The sequence below is a fragment of the Aulonocara sp. 'chitande type north' Nkhata Bay genome, linkage group LG16 (genome assembly GCF_057382095.1).
Source record: "Aulonocara sp. 'chitande type north' Nkhata Bay isolate Kocher_YH1m ecotype deep benthic linkage group LG16, A_spYH_male_GT1.1, whole genome shotgun sequence".
NCBI lineage: Eukaryota > Metazoa > Chordata > Actinopteri > Cichliformes > Cichlidae > Aulonocara > Aulonocara sp. 'chitande type north' Nkhata Bay.
In genome coordinates this window covers 32,187,260-32,205,216 of record NC_141359.1, presented here as the reverse complement: position 1 = coordinate 32,205,216, position 17,957 = coordinate 32,187,260, and positions in this window count along the sequence as shown.

The window sequence follows — 17,957 nt, the reverse complement described above, 5'->3', positions numbered from 1 at the left end:
GTGACCTACCACCTCTCCCAGAATCTCCCCCTCTGTGGCTCTCTGTTTTATTAAGATGATTAAACATGAAATGAAAAAAATAGTCTAATTGTTTAGATTGCAGTTATTTCAAATGAGGCAAACACAGGTCTCTCTTTGACAGCTGAGGGTCTGGAGCGCTCACTCTGCAGTCTGAAACTTGTGTGAACGATATTTGACAGGCATCCTGAGGGGAGAGCGAATGCTGCAGAGCACAGATTAAAAAAATGCTGCATGGGTTACAGGAAAGCATCAAGTTGCACCTTGGCCTTCAGTGGAAAACCTTCAAAAAGACAAGAAATAATTCAAGAACTTAAACATGCTTTATGTCACACTGCAGCCATAATAATAATCAGTACATCACAAATTCAAAGCAAAGAGCGTCACAATCACCAGCAGATTGGCTGCCGAGGAGCGTTCGGTATATTTTAAAGCATTCAATAAGTACAACTGCTATCTCAGAGGCCTGAAGGCTTTAACTAAAGAGTGCCATAAAAAAAGCCATCTGCAAATGAACTGGTTGGAGAACAGATGACAGCACTGGAGGCATTCTGTAAACAGTTTAATTCCACTTACATTTGCAGGAGCTCATCTGTGTATAAAATAAGTTGGCGTGAGACCCAAAAAGAAGTACAAATACTCATCTGGGACAGCTCTGTGCAGACAGATATACCTTCTATCATAAAATGAAACACGTAACTTCATATGCTTAATACACGGAAGGTCTGCAGGTCAAAATCAAATGTAAAACTCACAGTTTCACATATTTTATGTTTTACTTATGCTCACAGTTGCTTCAGAGTTGATTATTAATGCTTCTAATTGTGATGTAAGAAATTCACTTTTTTGCTTAATATGAAAATATTCCACCTTGGCGTGTTCAGCAAATAAACAGCACACCATTATCAGTGATTTTCATCGTTTCAGTTCTATAATGCGAAGGCGCCCCAGCAGAATTTTTGTTTTAAATTAGAATAAAGTTTGCAGACAAAGCATTTCCTGTATTGAACTCTGTGGAGCTGTTGTTGTAGAATAAAGAGCCATGCATAATAACAGTTTGTTGTTGTCCTGTGTGTATGCATGAAATGCCCCTGGCTCACTTACAGCCTCTGTGGTTTCCTTTTTTAAGAACAGGCAGCGAGAAAGCCAGAAATCCTGCACCGCATGAACTCACCCTCAGTGTTTGAATAATCAATGCACTGAACACAGCATGCTCAGCCGGTTCCTTCAGCAGTAACAGACTGTTATTTAGTTAATAATACAACAGAACACAGCCCACAACACGTCTACAAAATACGAAAAGTGTTTGATTTTATTACCAGTGTGTGCCAGTGGGCTGCTTTGGGTGTGCTGGGACTGTCAGTCTGCCTTCTGCTGCCTCGGTGGTGTTGTGGTTCAGTGTTACTGCTGAAATAAGATGGCATTAAAGCTTAAACGTTACGGTCCACTCAACACAGTTTGAATAGAGAAGGTAGCCATTCTAGCTGCTCAATGAGGCTGGACCAGAACACAGAATGAAACAGATCTTCATAAAGTTATTGGAAAAAAGGAAAATTTACATTGAACAAATATAACAAGTTTTGGGTTTTTTTTGAGTGAGAAGAGAACGTGGTGTGAACAGAACTTCCAAAGAGAGATCTAAAAATAGGAGCTGGAAGCTGTCTGGAGATGTCCAAGAGGATGATCACAAAGGGGAGATCAGTCAAATTAAAATCAGGTACGAATTCTGTTGGAAGTTTTCATTCACACCTCCTGCAGCCTACCTGCCAAACAGCCCCTCAGCAGCTGTGGCTGTATCTTGTTATGCCCCAGTTACTTCTGCTTGAATGAATGAATGAATGTATCTCTAACAGTAAAAGAAAACCAGGACTGCAGTGTCACACAGCAGCGGATTCCGTGCCATGGAATTGTTGTATTGACACTTGAGTGTCAGAACTTGAAGCGTGTGAAACCACTGCTGTCAGAGACACAGTGAAGAACACTTCATCTGTTGCACTCCTGCAATTGTTTCCAATTTATACCTGAACTGTGGGACAGCGGTGAGATATCACAGGGCAGGACAGATGGCAAAGTTGTTTTTTTGACCTCTGGAAAGAAACATTTTCACTAGTGGAAGTCAGACTGTTCTGATTCATGGTAATAGCAAAGTAAAAAGTCTGATTACAGCAATGCTGCTGTTTGATGGAGATTTAGCCAACAGATAGAACAGTTCCTGCTGGCAGGGCTCACTGAGTCAACACAGATTGAAAACAAACAACTGATTTCCACCCTGACTGATGTCCGGCTGCCTAAACGCAGCTTAAAGACATCAGATATCGATCTCGACCCTTTAGAAGAAGAAAAGAAACCTCTAAAAACCCTTATCTGAGCCTCTGTAATTCTTCAGGATACCAGCGATTCAGTAGAGTTAACAGATATGTTTCTGAGACATGAATGAAAAACAGGCGGTGTTGGAAGGCAAAAGCATATCAGTGTTTGTCAAGATGCCCTTGTAACAGTTGGGCAGTACCACTAAAGTCCTTCTGGAAGTCTGACTTCTTGGCAGCCATTTTGCCATTGACTAGAAGGAACTTAAGAGTGTTTGCAGAATTTTGAAGCATTTTCTAAATTAAGTTTAATTTAAATGGTCACAAGGCAAATCAGATTAGAAACATTACAAAATAACTTCAGGCTGTGTGGTTTAAGCTTTCAGTGCTCATAGTTTTACCCAACTGTAGTAAGACACTGCCCCTACCACCACTTCCTGCCAGTGGCGGACTCCCTCAGACATCGGTGCGTTGGTGGTTCTTTGTGTCTGGGGATGGGCGTCCAGGTACACACCGGCTCACTCCTTGGCGGCCGCTTATCGGGGCCTGGAGCCTGGGGCTCGCTCGGGCCACTTCGGAGGTGGGGTGCCCCCGGCCTCTCGGCCTGGGGCTCGGTCACTCAGGCACGGCTGGCTGCCGGCGGAGCTCACGGGCGCGTCACTGCAACTCCCCCTGGCTTCTGCTCCACGGCTGCTGAGTGAGCCCTCATCTGGGACTCTCCTCAGCTCTTTCTGGGACAGTGGCGGGGCTGCCCCTCTGTTGGTCTTCCTTGGTCTCTTGTGTTCTGGGGGCCTCTGGATGTCTGGAGTTTTGATCTCCTCCATACCTGCTTCATGCCCTGGAGGACGGGGCTGTGGCCCCCCCACACCCTCTAGCAGATCATTACATGAAGGAACCTTTTAAAAAAACAAGCGCGTCCATGCTCACAGGTGTACACACGGGTGATCACACCCACAAACTACACCCTTTTTGGCTCCTACCTCAAAGCACACACATAATGTTTAATATTTACTGTCATATTCCCATATATCATTGTGATGTTGTTTATTCTATTACTCTTGTTCTCTTCTGCTTGTTTTCTTTTTTCTTTCTCAGCAGGTGACCCAGGTGATTGATATATGCATTTTTTTTCTTTTCTTATTTTTCTGCCCATTCTGTTGGTTTTTGTCTTTTGCCCTTCTCCCCCGTCCCTCTTCTCAGCTGTTTCTCTTTCCCTCTTTCTTTCTCCCCTTCTTTCCCCCAGTCAAGTCTGTCCCGTATTCAGTAAGTGAAAATAAAATAAACAATAAAAGGTGAATCAAATGGACCATTACGGCAAGGCTGGGATGGTCAATTTGGTAAAGTAAATCCGTTGGGCATCTTTCTTTGCCTTTAGACAACAATTCTGATGGCAAAAGAGCCAAACGGGACAGGCCAAAAAAAAAAAAAAAAAAAAAAAAAAAAGACACTGCTTGGTAAAGTTTGCTTTAGCTACCACTAGCCACATACAGCCAGTTACGTGGCATACATTTCTTATTAACATCATATCTGAATTATGGTAATGATGACCTACAGGCCGTTTAAATATCAGCAACAATACTGAAGCCAGAATTTGGCACCAGCTGGGAGTGTCTGTTAGCATGTTTATTTCTGCTGTAAATGTGGACATTTTAACATGGGAGTTTATACTGATTAACTGCCTCAAGTGAGCATTAGCGTAAGTGCAGTTTTAGCTTATTTTTCAGGACTGCTTGAATGAATAGAATCTGTTCCTGTTTTACAAAGTTTGTTTGGTATGCTATGTGTGCATTTTCCCTGCATCCTAACCGCATCCACCAGCTATATTAAACTACATCTTGGGAATATGACCAAACCACAAGTGTCTCACATGAGTTGAGTCCTCAGAATTACCCAGTGGTGCATATGTGGTCCAGCAGGTACAGTAATGAGATTTAAATCAGGCTTGTTATGTTAGGCTGCTAATTAGTCTTTTTTGCTGTCTGATAGGGAGAATTTTCAGATTTTGTAGAAGAAAATTTAACTACTTAATGATGTTAATGTCCAGAGGAAACAGGAAGCTTATCTATCCAGGTGTACTGCAAATGTTTAAAATTGGTATAAGTTTCAGCTGAGAAATGAGCAATTTCTTTAAGGCTTCCATGAGGGCAGTTCAATGCTTCTCCCTGTTTCCCGATCCAGCCAAGTGAGGCCGAGCCAACAAACAGCCCAACAATAAGAGAAAATATCACAACATCCCTGTGTCGTGCCTTTTAGTTTCCAGTGAAATTAAATCTATTTATTGTTGGCCAGCCAGTGCAAACATCTACAGTATATTTTATGTTACTTATTTATTTATTTTTTTCTCCGTCACTGTGGCCTGTCAACATGCTGCAGAAGGAAAAAATATTTTAAAAGCGTGTATGGAGTCCAGCCCTGAGGCGACTCGTGTCACTTCTTGGATTTGGTCTCAGTCGCAAACATTTGGCCTCGGCTGCTCTTGAACACTCACCGTTTCCCACACAAACACCGTTACAGATACTTTCTGTGCCTGATTCAAGCAGCAGTTCTAATGTACATGAATTTAACTCGTTCGTTTTCAGCTAAACCTTAGCACAGTATCACGTTTCCTGGTAGTTTAATGAATTGCAAACTTAAATGGAGTAAAGTTACTACATTGTCCCGTGGGGTGACATTTCTCTTGGATGTAGTGGGGGAAACAAAAACAAACAAAATCTTACTTTACTATACATAAAAATTTAAAGATACCCAGTTTTAAAGGATTGTATGAGAGTGAAATTCAAGTGAAGAAACTAGAAAATGACCAAAAAGCTATTTCTACAGATTAAAATCCAAGTGAATGAATTTGCTGGAAAATATGCTAAATCTGTGGTTAACTGAATGCTCCAAGTTTGGACAGTTGCCTTGTGGTCCCCTGTCAAGATGGAGACCATCGATGGTGCGAAGTGTCCAGCCTTCCACAGTCGGCTTTCTGACCAGTAGAGCTTCTAGTATTCATATTTGTCAGTGTAAACTAAAAATCGGAAGTGTAAGTGGACAAATATATGATCTGAGATACACTATTAGACTCAAGGCAGAAATCAGCATGTCTTAAAAAGGTAGAGGTCACTGTGTTTTTCAGCAATAACAATATCTGGCTTTAGTTGACACAGCTGAGGTAAAAACTGTATGGCTCTATTTTAGAAAATCTTTATGGAGGTGAAGAATGAAAGAATGACTTATATCCGCAAAAACTGTGCATTTATTTGATTTCAGGATTACCTGATGAGTCACAGAATGAGACTGAGGTTTATGCTCTAGTGTGTAGACGAGCTATACTTTATCCCGTTTCTGAGTGGGGCCTGTGAGCCAGGATGGGTGGTCGATAGCTCTGATGGGATTTTTCTCTACCTCTGAGTTATTTCTGCCCGTGCTTAATAGATCTAATTATGGCCTCGTTTAGTGGATGAAAGGGTTGCTTTACTGTGGTCTTGGCCAGCAGAGAGCTTCAGAGAGCGAGGGAGAAGATGTTGTTTATCCATCATTAATTTTCTAATGTAGTTTATGAGTTTTCCTACATGCCAGGCATCTCTTCCAAGCAAAACTTGATGAGGTGATGGAAATAATACAGAAAGAGTTTTGATCTTTTTGTGCTTTTCAGACAGATTTGAAGTTGGCTGCAGTTGATTCTTTTAAGAAGCAAAACTGTAGAGTTACTGTGGGCAGCATCATGACAATTTACCACAAAGTGTATTCACTGGGTTGTCGCTGGGCTGGAGACGATCAGACTGGTTGAGAATCTTTTACCTGCTGGGAACAGCTGGGGGTGGTTGGTAGAATGCTATTATTTTGAAAAGTAGTGTGGGGGAGAAAACAAAAGGTAAGTGTGTTATTTTGTGAATACTATTTTTGTTTGAACATCAAGTTTTGTGTGTGAAGTGGGCAGGGCTACATTAAGGAAGAGGTTTCTTGAGGATTCAGCTGTATGTATCTTTAACTTTTATAATTTTCAGTCTTTGTGTTTATGTCCTAAAGCCACTTTAAATGTGTCATGGTTCGGCTGCGTGGCAGGCGGGAGGAGGACCCAATCGCAAGATTCACAAACACGGGGATGAACTCAAAAGCAGCTTTATTGCTGACAGGCAGAACATAGGAAATACAGAACTCAACTAAACTGGGAATCAATAAACTAACACTCGTAGGGAGACACGGGGAAATCCACACAGCAATGAGGGAGAACGCGACACCGAACAGAGGGAGACGCAGACAGAAATACACAGAGGGTTAACGAGGAAAGTGGGAACACACGGGGAACACAGGTGACACTGATAATCATAACGAGACAGGGCGGGGTGAACTGAACATGACATGTACAGGCGTGAGAGTCACAAAGTAAACAGGAAGTGCACAGAGGTTCAGACAGGAGGAGAGAGAGCACGGGGAAAACACAGACATAACGGGCTGGGGAAACATGAAACAACCACAAAGGGAGACGAGGGCTCATAAATACACATAGGGCACACAGGGGGGGGAGAGAGAGCACGAGGAGAACTTGGACATAACGGGCAGGGGAAACATGGAATAAAACATAAGGAGAGACGAGGGCTCACAGATACACAGAGGGGCACACAGGGGGTAAAAGCCATGAAGGGAAAACACTTAGGGAACAACACAACAGGGCAACTCAGGAAACATGGCCTAAATAAGGAACGAAATACAAAAATACAAGGAACTAAGAATACTGGGCCCACATGGCCCAGGACCATGACAAAATGCTTATTCTAGGCTTTTATCTCAGGCTCCTGCTCGAAAATGATATACCCAAAATAAATGAAATGATAGTGTTTCATGTCGGAGTGTCTCTATTTTTGGCTTCTCCAGCTTTTTATTAGCACTATTCATGTGTGGCATGTTTTTAGATTGAGTTTTTAAAAATTTGACCTCATGATCAAGGGATTTCACTTTGGACATTTCATAGTGATTAATCCAAACCGCAAAGCAACATGTAATGAATTATCTTCTTGTCAGTGGATCAATTCAGATATTTTCTTGGTGTAAGTTTGGTCTCTTTATGTAGGGCTATGTAGCATTTTTACTCCTTGTCCTCCTGCCCCACATACTGAGTGAATTTCCCATGTTTTGATTTGTTCCGTTACTCTAAATTATTCCCTTTTCACTTCAGTTTTATTTATATAGCGGCTTCTTTTATTGTCTGCGATAGGCCCAAGGTGGAATTTTACAAGTTACAACAAAGCCACAAGCTATGATATTTATGGAATATGATGAAAACTAACACATTACAAGCAGAATATCAGTTACAGTAACGACTGTGGCAGTTCCAGTGACTGAGTGAAGCTGTTAGAAGGTGAGTATTATTTCTCCAACAGAGATGTGACAGTTGACAGATGAACCTCTACACTAACCCAAACGACTACAAGATAAAACAAGAACTCTGTAGTGTCATGGTCCTGGGTCATTTTGACCCAGCGTTCTTAGTTTTCTTGTGTTTTTATATTTTGTTCTTTATTTATTCTATGATTCCTAGGTTGTTCAGTTTTGTTTATTAGATTTCCCCTCATGTCTTTACCCATCGTGTCCCCTTCCACGTATCTGTGTGTCCCCATGCCTCGTTTCTCCTCCTTGTGTTTTATTCCATGCTTTGCCCAGCCTGTCTGTATTCTCTTCCCCTCTGGTCTGCGTCTCTGTGTACTTCCTGTTTAATTGAGAGCAAACAAAACAACTGCTGTACAATGCCGTCCGCCATCTTAGTTGATATGGTCACATGACTGTAGGGCTGCTCAATTAATCGAATTTTAATCACGATTACGATCTGGGCTTTCAACGATCATTAAAAATGACTGAGCCGATTATTAGCCCCTCCCTCATTTATCCGCGACACCTTAAAGGCCGGTCCGTGAAAATATTGTCGGGCATAAACCGGTCCGTGGCGCAAAAAAGGGTGGAGACCGCTGATTAAGAGGACCCGAGGGAAGCTCGGAAAGCTAAGCAGAAGTTATTTGGAGAGTGACTGCCGTTGGTTGAAAAGAGAGTTTAAAAAAAAAAAAACTTCAGTGGTGTTGCACACTATTTTATATTATTTTTTTAAAGTCATTGTTAACCCTTTAAAGCCGGTCAGAGCTGCATGCTCCGTTTTGCGTAACTATTGTTAAATCCCTGTAGAATCTGAACCGTGTAAGCTAGCGCAATAATTTGTTTTGCATATGAAACCAGAGGAGTTGTACTTACATCTTATGCCATCAGCTTGTCCTCGGTCACGGTTTCGTTCCACATATAGCTTTGCAAAAATTGCATAAAAAGCGCTTGCAGGAACAAAAACATAATATTCCAGAAACACGCTTTGCCGTTCCTATCAGCTGTTCGTAACACTTCCCACAGTGAAATGATGCACATGCTGTTTTCTTTGCAAATTTGCATCATAGGATTGTTTTTTGTTTTTCCTGCAGTATATAAAAATTGCTGTATCTCCAAAATAAAACTATGAAGACACTCAAAATAAATTTCCTGTGGTGGGAAACTATTTTTTGCAACTTTATTGTATTTAAAGTTTTGAGGGATAAACCTCTTAAATTTCTCCAAGTAGAAATATATGTAAACAAAACAAAAGCGATTTTCAATTTTTTTTGTAGTTTATTGCACTTTTTTGCAATTTATGTAATTACTATGGACTTAATGCATACATATTATTAAAATATGGGCTATAGCAGTTGTATTGATGTATAGCAACTTGAAATGCTCCCACAAATGGCACTACAGCATGTAAAAAAATAATATAAGCTCTGGTGGACTTGGTTCTATAGTAGGTCTTAAAGGGTTAAATAAATATCGTCAAATAATCGTGATCTCAATTTCAGTGAAAATAATCGTGATTATCATTTTTGCCATAATCGAGCAGCCCTACATGACTGCATTATATGACTAAAATGCGTCATTGTTTTCGAAAGCCTCCGTTTTCGCAGTCCACACTGCTGCGCGAAAACCGTTTTTTTTTTTTTTCAAATGTATCCACTTTGGAGAGCGTTTTCAAAAAGCTCAGTTTTCCTTGACCAAAAACAACGTCTCAGTGTGGACGAAAGGCCAAAACGTATTAGAGTGGACATGGCCAAAGTGGGCATAATAACATGCTAGGTTAATACCACCTATCTGAACAAAAAGAGACTTTAAACTTCAGGAGTTTAACTTTTAAAGGTTTACCTAAACAAATTTATCTGTTCACATTACATCTCCCTTTTTGTTTAACTTTGAAAAGCCTTTAAATAAAAAATAAACAAAACTAAAACTGGCTTTTGAGCTTTAATTAAAGTGGATTAAAGTTAAAAGGATGGGACTACAACCAGGAAACATTAAAGTTTAAGATGTTATCTTTACTTCTTTCATTTTTTGATTAAAAAAAGAAATTGAACAACAAATAAAAACATTTTGAAGGAACTTTTTTCTTACACTCACACACACACACACACACACACACACACACACACTGAGTAACAGTTCTGAATAAATGCATTATTTCCTATTACTTAAGATTTTGTTAACGCTACAGTCTCCAACTTTGTTTTTTAAAGTTCTTTCACTTCATTGCTTGGACACTTTCCCATTGCCTCAAACAGTGAATGGTTATATTTTTCATGGCTTATAAGACTTCTGTGGTTCATGATATGATTTACTTGTGCATTTTTCTCATGTGGCCTAATTATACATATTAACTATCAATTATTATTTGGAAAACAAACATTTATTAGGTCTTTACTTTTCAACATGAGCTAATAACATAATATCAACAAGTTCCATTTTATGTCAGCAGAACATGAAATATACACTCTTCATTTGCAATTTAGTTTGGATAGTCAGTCCCGCGGAGTTCAAAGAATCCATTTTTGTAGGAGACCCCCTTATGAAGTGCTAAACTTAGACTCATAAGAAATAAATTAGACTTCAATCAAAACAGTAAAAGTGATATGGAAATAACTGCCGTCACGGTGCCAGGACCTCTAATTGTAATCTGCTCGGTTGAAAACAGGCCACAAATGCCTCCGAGCTGCACTTCCAAGAGCTGCGGGAGAGTGATGGACGTCCAAAATGAGCTGCTTTTGTACTTCACAGTGCAGCAAAGGTTTAGAAGTTGTGCTGGACAGCAGGGGAGGCTTTTGAAGAGAGAACTTAAACAAGAAACTGAGCTGATAGAGTAACTCTCTATTATGCAGAAAGTATCTTGAAATTTGGTAGAAGTTAGAGCCCAGGGTCATAAATCTGTCACTAGTAATGAAACACAGGATGTTGCAATAAATTGTTTGAATGGGTCTCAGGGATGGAGTGGAAACATGCACCTTGATGTGAGCAGATGTGGGAACATCATTTTAACACTGGACAAAGAAATAAAATGATTGTAACAATGTTTAATATAATTCAAGAAGAAGTGCATGTATATCAGGCCAGACTTTTTTTAATGAACCTGATCTGCCTGAATGTCTGCCTTCTAATTTAAAAGCTACTAAATTTATCCCTATCACCAAATAATCTTCTCTTTAGACAATGTAATCACGGGCCTTCATCTGTTACTATAGTAACTCTGTCAGGCCTCGCTATGTTTCTGTGCAACAGCTCCAGGAAATATGAAGCTTCTATTTATCCTTCCTGTTTTCTACTGTGGCAATTTCTGTCTGTAGAACAGTCATCATGAAACTCTCTGTGTCTCTGTATTCAATTAAATTACATTAACATTAAAATTAAGCAACGTTGAGCTGAGAAACTCTTACCCTAAACTAGGGGTCAGCAACCTTTAACACCCAAAGAGCCATTTGGACCCAGTTTCCACGCAAAAGAAAACACTTGGAGCTGCAAATACTTTTTGACATCTAAAATGAAGATAACATTGTATATGTTGTTTTTTACCTTTATGCTTTGTGTGAACAACTAAGGTGTGCTGCTTATGAAATCCATGAAGTGCTACAGAGAAAATTTAATTTTATTTATGTAATTAACACATTTTGAACTCTTAAAGAAATATAACAAAAGGAAAGACACCCAGCTGAACTAAAATGATCCATGTAGCAAACAAAAACTGTTGTGAGCTGCCACCCTTATATCGCCTTTGTGCTTTTGGAGCCTTGACCTGACTTTTAAAAAATAATTGGAAAAAAAAGCACTATGCTGCGGAAAAATGAAAAATAGATATTTGCAAAATTCTGCCTAGATATGTATTTTACCTGGTTAATGTGTGTGGCGGGGCGTGGTCTGCAGTGCCGCTGCAGGGGAGGCGGACGCATGTGAGCGGCACCCACTATCACGCCTCGCCGCCTTAACGTCTGTGCTATCTATGCTGTTGTGTTGGTATGTGTCGGGCTGCGAGCTGCAAAGCTACAGCTGGCTGTGTGTGTACAGCAGCCATGTGTGAAAAGTGGTCAATAAAGAGAAGCTGTAAAGCATGTTCATGCAAACATCGTCGGGTCTGCTGTGATATGTTTACAATGGGACTTCTGCTCCTGAACCTCTGCGCACAGCGTCTGCAAATCGGAGCTGTACGAAGTCACTTTCAGATTTACGCAGAACTGTAAGCTGTCATCTGTGAGGTGTGAGCGGTGTTTGTTTTTAACATAGTTCACGGTGGAGAACAGCTGCTGACATAATGTGGATCTGAAGATCCATAATTGGCCTACCTGGGGTTGAAAGTCGGCGGGTATACCGGCTTCCACGAGTGTGACGCTTATTTTGAGCGATGAAAAAATAATAGAATATAATTATATTTTTATATTTCAATATCACAATAATCTTCCAATTTAGAACTACAAGTTAAAAAAGAACTAACATAAATAAAATACACTTCAGCTAAATACTTCTAATTTATTTTCCCAAACCACGCGGAGCCGCACTATAAGGACTAAAGAGCCGCATGCGGCCGACCCCTGCCCTAAACATTCAGAATATGTGATTTTTGTTTTATTAATTTGTTGTATTCATTTTTCCTTTTTTCAAAAATAGTTATGTAGGATTAGGGTTGCCAACTATTATTACATGGGCCTCAGAGTGTTTAGATGCGCTGCTATCCTTCTACAAATTCTGGTTTGTAACTTGATTTTAAACTAAGGGCATCTTTTATTGATTATAGGACATTTTTTGTTGCTACTGTCTAGATTTATCTTAAAATATGAGATTTTTATAAACTCAACACTTATGCTTGGTCTAAGGTAACACTTTCTTAGAAATGAAATCCACATTAAAAACCATTACACAAATGTGGCTTCACAGACGATTTAAAGGAGAATAACATCAAGCTGCAAGCTACAGTTAGCCAGCTAGCTTGGATTTTACTACTTTTTTTTTTAACCATGTAGGCTAATGTTAGCCAACATTAGCCAAAACAAAGCCAGGTTTATCTAATGAAGTCTGCGTGTTTAAACAGCAATTTTACCATCAGCAGAAACCTGTTATCAATATATGCGGGACTTCTAAATTATGGAGGGATCATTTGGTTTTTGTTAACTTAACATTAACGTAGCGAAACAGCAAGCATCTGCTGTTGGTAGGTTCCTCATGTCCATGTCAGCTTAAATAGGCATTACACTGATACTCTAGTGTGCTGTAAATACACTGTTCACTCAGCGGCTGACATACAAAACACTGAATTGAGCAACATCATATTACAGGACTGCTTATGTAAAAAAGCTTTTGGGTACCAGGTAAATTGAAAAAAGCTCAAAATTGAAGAAATAGAAACTAAGGGTGTTATCACACCTGCACTGATTACTCAGTTTAAATCAAACTCTTTCCCCCTTGGTGTAGTTTATTTGTGCAGATGTGAACACTCATTTCCCATTATGCAGCTCAGAGACTTTAAAACACTTAATTCCTACTCCACATTTCAAAAACACAATTACAAATTTAAGTTAACATATATATGTTTGCACTATTTTTGCACTAAGTGTGTTTCTTGGCTGTTACTGATATGCCTATAAATTTTTATTCTTCTGTGTAATGTATACTGAACAATTCAGCAAACTATCATTAAGAAGTGGGAGGTGAGACCCAGCAGAGCCCCAAGGTTCATTTACACCCAGTATGCTGTGCCTGCCAATTCATGACCAGCTTATGTGTGTACAAACTAAAATGGAAAATTGCATCAGATACCCAGATGGAAAGACATTTGTACATAGTAACAAAAGGAACTAAAAACAAAAAAAAATATAAATACAATAAAGAAATGTCAGCTCCCATGCTTTCTGCATGGAAGACGTCTGCTTTTCCAGATTTTTCAAACACAGGATGTGGAAGTAGTCTAAATGAAAAAAAGGATTAATGCAAAGACCAACCAACACCAAATTTAAAAAAGTAGCATAGGAATCCAAAAGCAGGAAATCGCAAACCCCAGGAAAACTCAAAGACCACAAACAGACAAACTGGCAAAGAAACATAGAAAGAGTGGACTATACACACAAGGGTGATTAGTGATGTGATACAGGTGAAGCGATCCACATCAGCCGAAACTAATGAGGGCTGGCTAGACACGAAAGAGGGGAAGGAATGAAGATAATATTTCTAAAAATCTAAGACATGCAGAACGCAAGTTGGAAGTAGAATCTGCTTATTGTGTGAAAGGGAGGTAATGTAAACCATACCACTGACAGAACAATGAGGAATGCCTCGGCCTAGAGTAGTTAGTAGACATGAGTCAACCGATATCAGCTGAATATCTGAGAATAAAACCCACACACAACCATAGACACACACACACACATCATATTTCCCACACACAAGCATTTGACTATCCTTGTGAAACCACTGAGATGCCCTTCAGTTATTGTGGACCTTATTAAATGATACACGCACTTTATACTTATTCAGGATCAAGATCAATCACCTTAGCATGGGGATGAACAGTAATTTCACAGATTAGCATCTGCCACCATCATATAATTCCCCTTGCCTTTTTTATCTATATTACGTAAACACTGTTCTTAAACACGGGTTCAAACACTGGTTGCTGTAGCTGCATCTGTCAATATACAGACTCCTGGGCTTACTGGCAGGTTGTCACTTTCTCCATGACCAGGCTCGTGACCGTTGGTTGACTTTCAGAATGGATTGTTTCCTGCCAGCTTGAGAGCATCTAATATTTCCAGTCTTTCACATTTCTAAAACCGTTTTTGATTCAGTCTCAGGGGGCCTTTGGACTCCTCCTGGGAGAAAATGGTCTGTATGGCATTTGGTTTTAGTCATTCTTTTTTCATTCTTACAGCATTTGTGACTCTTAGAGAACTTCCAAATGAGCGTCTGCTGTATTCTCTGCTCCTTTCTCGATGCATTTAGTTGACATTGTCCATGAGCATTTTGCCTCTTTTTTTTTACTTGCCAACAGGGAAGATGTGCAGACTAATATCACTTTCCTTGTTTTTATGGAATGGAATTACAATCTAAGGTAGCAGCCCAGTAAACACCAGTATGTGGGCCCCACATGGGCTATGGGGGTTCCAAGTGGGGATGGGCTTACAATGGGCATCCAATCTGGGACCCACCTGGGTTAGCCAAGTAGGACCCACTTGAGCCAGCCCAGATGGGCTATGTTCTATGGGCACCATATGGGTAACATATGGGAAGTTGCATGAACAGGCAACTGAGTTTAACGATCTTAGTTAAGTATAATTATTAGTCATGTGTAAGTATAAACATGAATTAAGATGAAATAACTGATAATAAATTATGCCAGAGGCAGCATATGTATATTTAATTAATAACAAAATATACATATAAAATATATTAATATAAGTGAAACACAAAGAACAGATGTGACTTAAAATTGTAAGACGCTTAATAAAATAAAACAAATGGTTTTACATTTGAGTGGGAAAAAAATTTCACTCCATGTAGGAGTGCTTTTCGAAATCTCGCGTTATTTCATGAAATATCACGAGGTTTTCTCAAACCCGTCCCCCCATTCTGGAACATTCTTCATTTCGCGCCCTTGGATAAAGCTGACAGTTAAGCTGGCAATTTTTGGATTAAGTTCATCTTTGAGCTACGGACTTATTTTCTGCACTAACGGTAAGAACTTTTTGACTTAATTTGAATCCCTAAGTATAAATGAAATGTTTACAAAGTTATGATGCTGCAAAGTAATGTATGGCACAAGTGCTGGCGAACTTTTTCCTAGCACTCAGGCAAGGCTAAGCTAGTTTAAATTTTTAGGTAATGTTGGATTTAGCCAATTTTCACAGTTTGAAAGCATTGTCTGGTGTCCTGTATACTGCTTAACTAGCACCAAAATTAATGACTGCATGTACTTAACATCAAGTTGTACTTAAACATTATCTTGGTTTTTCTCTATGATTAGTATTAATAAAGGACTGTATTAGACCAATTTAACAAAGTTCTAGTTTTTTAGGAGGAATATGGGAGGGTATTTTCACTATCAGAGCAACCAAAATTGCTTTGGTGTTGTCTTTATTAGCTTCATTCCTCACGGCTAAGTGAGGAGGGTAGGCCATGGTCATGAGCAACTAGTCCCCAGCTTTTGCCCCTGTGTCAGGAGCATGCACAGCAGTCAGAGAGGCAGATCAGTGAGCACTCTATTTCTGTAGAAGACATAATCATCATTTTTCTTGCCATTGTTCTCATTTTTCCAGAAAAAGCAAAAAAGAAAATATAGGTATTCTTGATTTGTTTGGGTTTTTTTTTATACACACTTTAGTATGCAACTTTATATGTGTAGTTGTTTTAGTGAGAACTTCATCAGAAATACTGTACTGACTCAAGAATCTGCCTCTTACTGTTGTGCAAGCTCTGTACATGAGGGAAACTGATTATTTAAGCAGAACTGGTCGGTCTTGTTAGGGCCACAGTGCCAACTCCTTTTACTATGATTGCTGTGGCCCTCCTTTTTTCCTTTTTGTAATGTATATTTGGCTAGAATCTACACATTTATTTATTTATAAAAAAGAAAAGCAATTGCTCTTTGGATGTGGTCCTAAAGATCTGTGATCTTTAAGTGTTTGTCTGATGCCTTATTTGTGCATGCGCACTGTTATTTTAATTTGTTTCATTATGGCTTAAATTTGTTTGAATTTTGTGCATGCTCCTTTATCAGCCTTCCTGCATGGACAGCTTGTGTGGTTATTGGCCAGGAGGGTTTGCAATTATCTCAAAACTTGAGATGTTTGTTGTTTTGATTATGACTATGGCTACTTATAAATTGCATAGTCACACTATTACAATAATATGTTATTAATATCTGTATATTGGTTTGATTTTGCTGTTGGACAGTGGAGTGAATAGTAGCAAGGGTTATGTGTGATTTCTTTCTTTCTTTATTTTTACAGACTTTGACATAAGAAGCAGTGTATATTTCAAAATTCATTTCTATTTAAAATTTGATGCATGCCAGAAATATACTTGTAGGAATCTTTTTTTGAGTTTGTAACAATTAGAATTGTTACTTTATAAAGTGATGTCAGGGTCTTTTATTGTAATACAACAGCTTTTAAGGCTGGTGTAAGCATCACAGCAGATGTCTTTATACCAAAGTAACTGAGGATAAAACACAGAAAAAAGGAGATTTTCCTAGAGTGGCTTTTTAAATCAGATAGCCTTAGAAATATTCTGCAGTTGAACAAAAACTGAAGAAAACCATGAATCAATATATGAACATTACCTGATGCTGCTGAAGTAAAGCAGAGCAAAGTTACAGAAAATTTTTTTAGAGGTTTTATTAGTGAACAAGGTGAGTTTTTTGCAATTTGGCATAATTTGGCACAAAAAACAACTGACAACAGCGCTAAGCACAACTGTACACTGATGTATAATAAGCAAGGGAATAATGTGGAAAACATATTTCAGATGGGGAAACTTTTCTTGAAGTATACTACGAGAGAGCTGTGCAAGAAGTATGATGTTTTGTTTTTTTTTGTTTGTTTTTTTTCAATCGTGGTGGAAACAAGACAGGAAGAGGGAATTAATGACAGTATTTATCAAATGTGAAGCGTAGTTTGGATCTTCTTTTGCTGCTGGTTCAGTTAATTTTGAATTTTGATTGGAGAGTGATGAAACCTGGAGCTTCAGAATCTGTGAGCTGTCTTTCAGAAAGCAATGGAGCAATCTCAGAGGACAAAGAGCTCAGAAAGTTGTTGAACATTTTAGTTTCGTTTCACAGTAAAATGAGTCAGAGCATCATCAGGACTTAATATTGTACTCTGATTCTTTTGAGAATAAAACACTTGAGGAAGAGCACTACGATTGCGATGAACATGCTAAAGATTATGTTATCATGAAATTTCTGTTGACTAAAGGACTGATGAAACTTTGTGCTATGGCCAACAAAGAGCACCAGGTTGGGGTGTCACTTTGAACGAGCTGGGTGTGGGATATGGGGGTAATGCGCAAGCTTATTTATCTTTGGTTAAAAAGTCCCCGAAAATGCAGACAGTCTATGCAAATTCTAACTGATTTCAGCATTCATGGTTTCTGTCAGGCAATATCTTCCTTAAAGTTTTGCAAGGAAACCAAGGGCTCTCATTGAAATTAGCACGTAGAAAGCAACTGAATTGAGACAAGTTTTGCTTTACACAAGCCCAGTTCTACTGAATAATATACCAAGCCAAATGTATAGATACTCTATACTGTTATCTGTATCTACAAGAATTCTTCTAAGTCCTG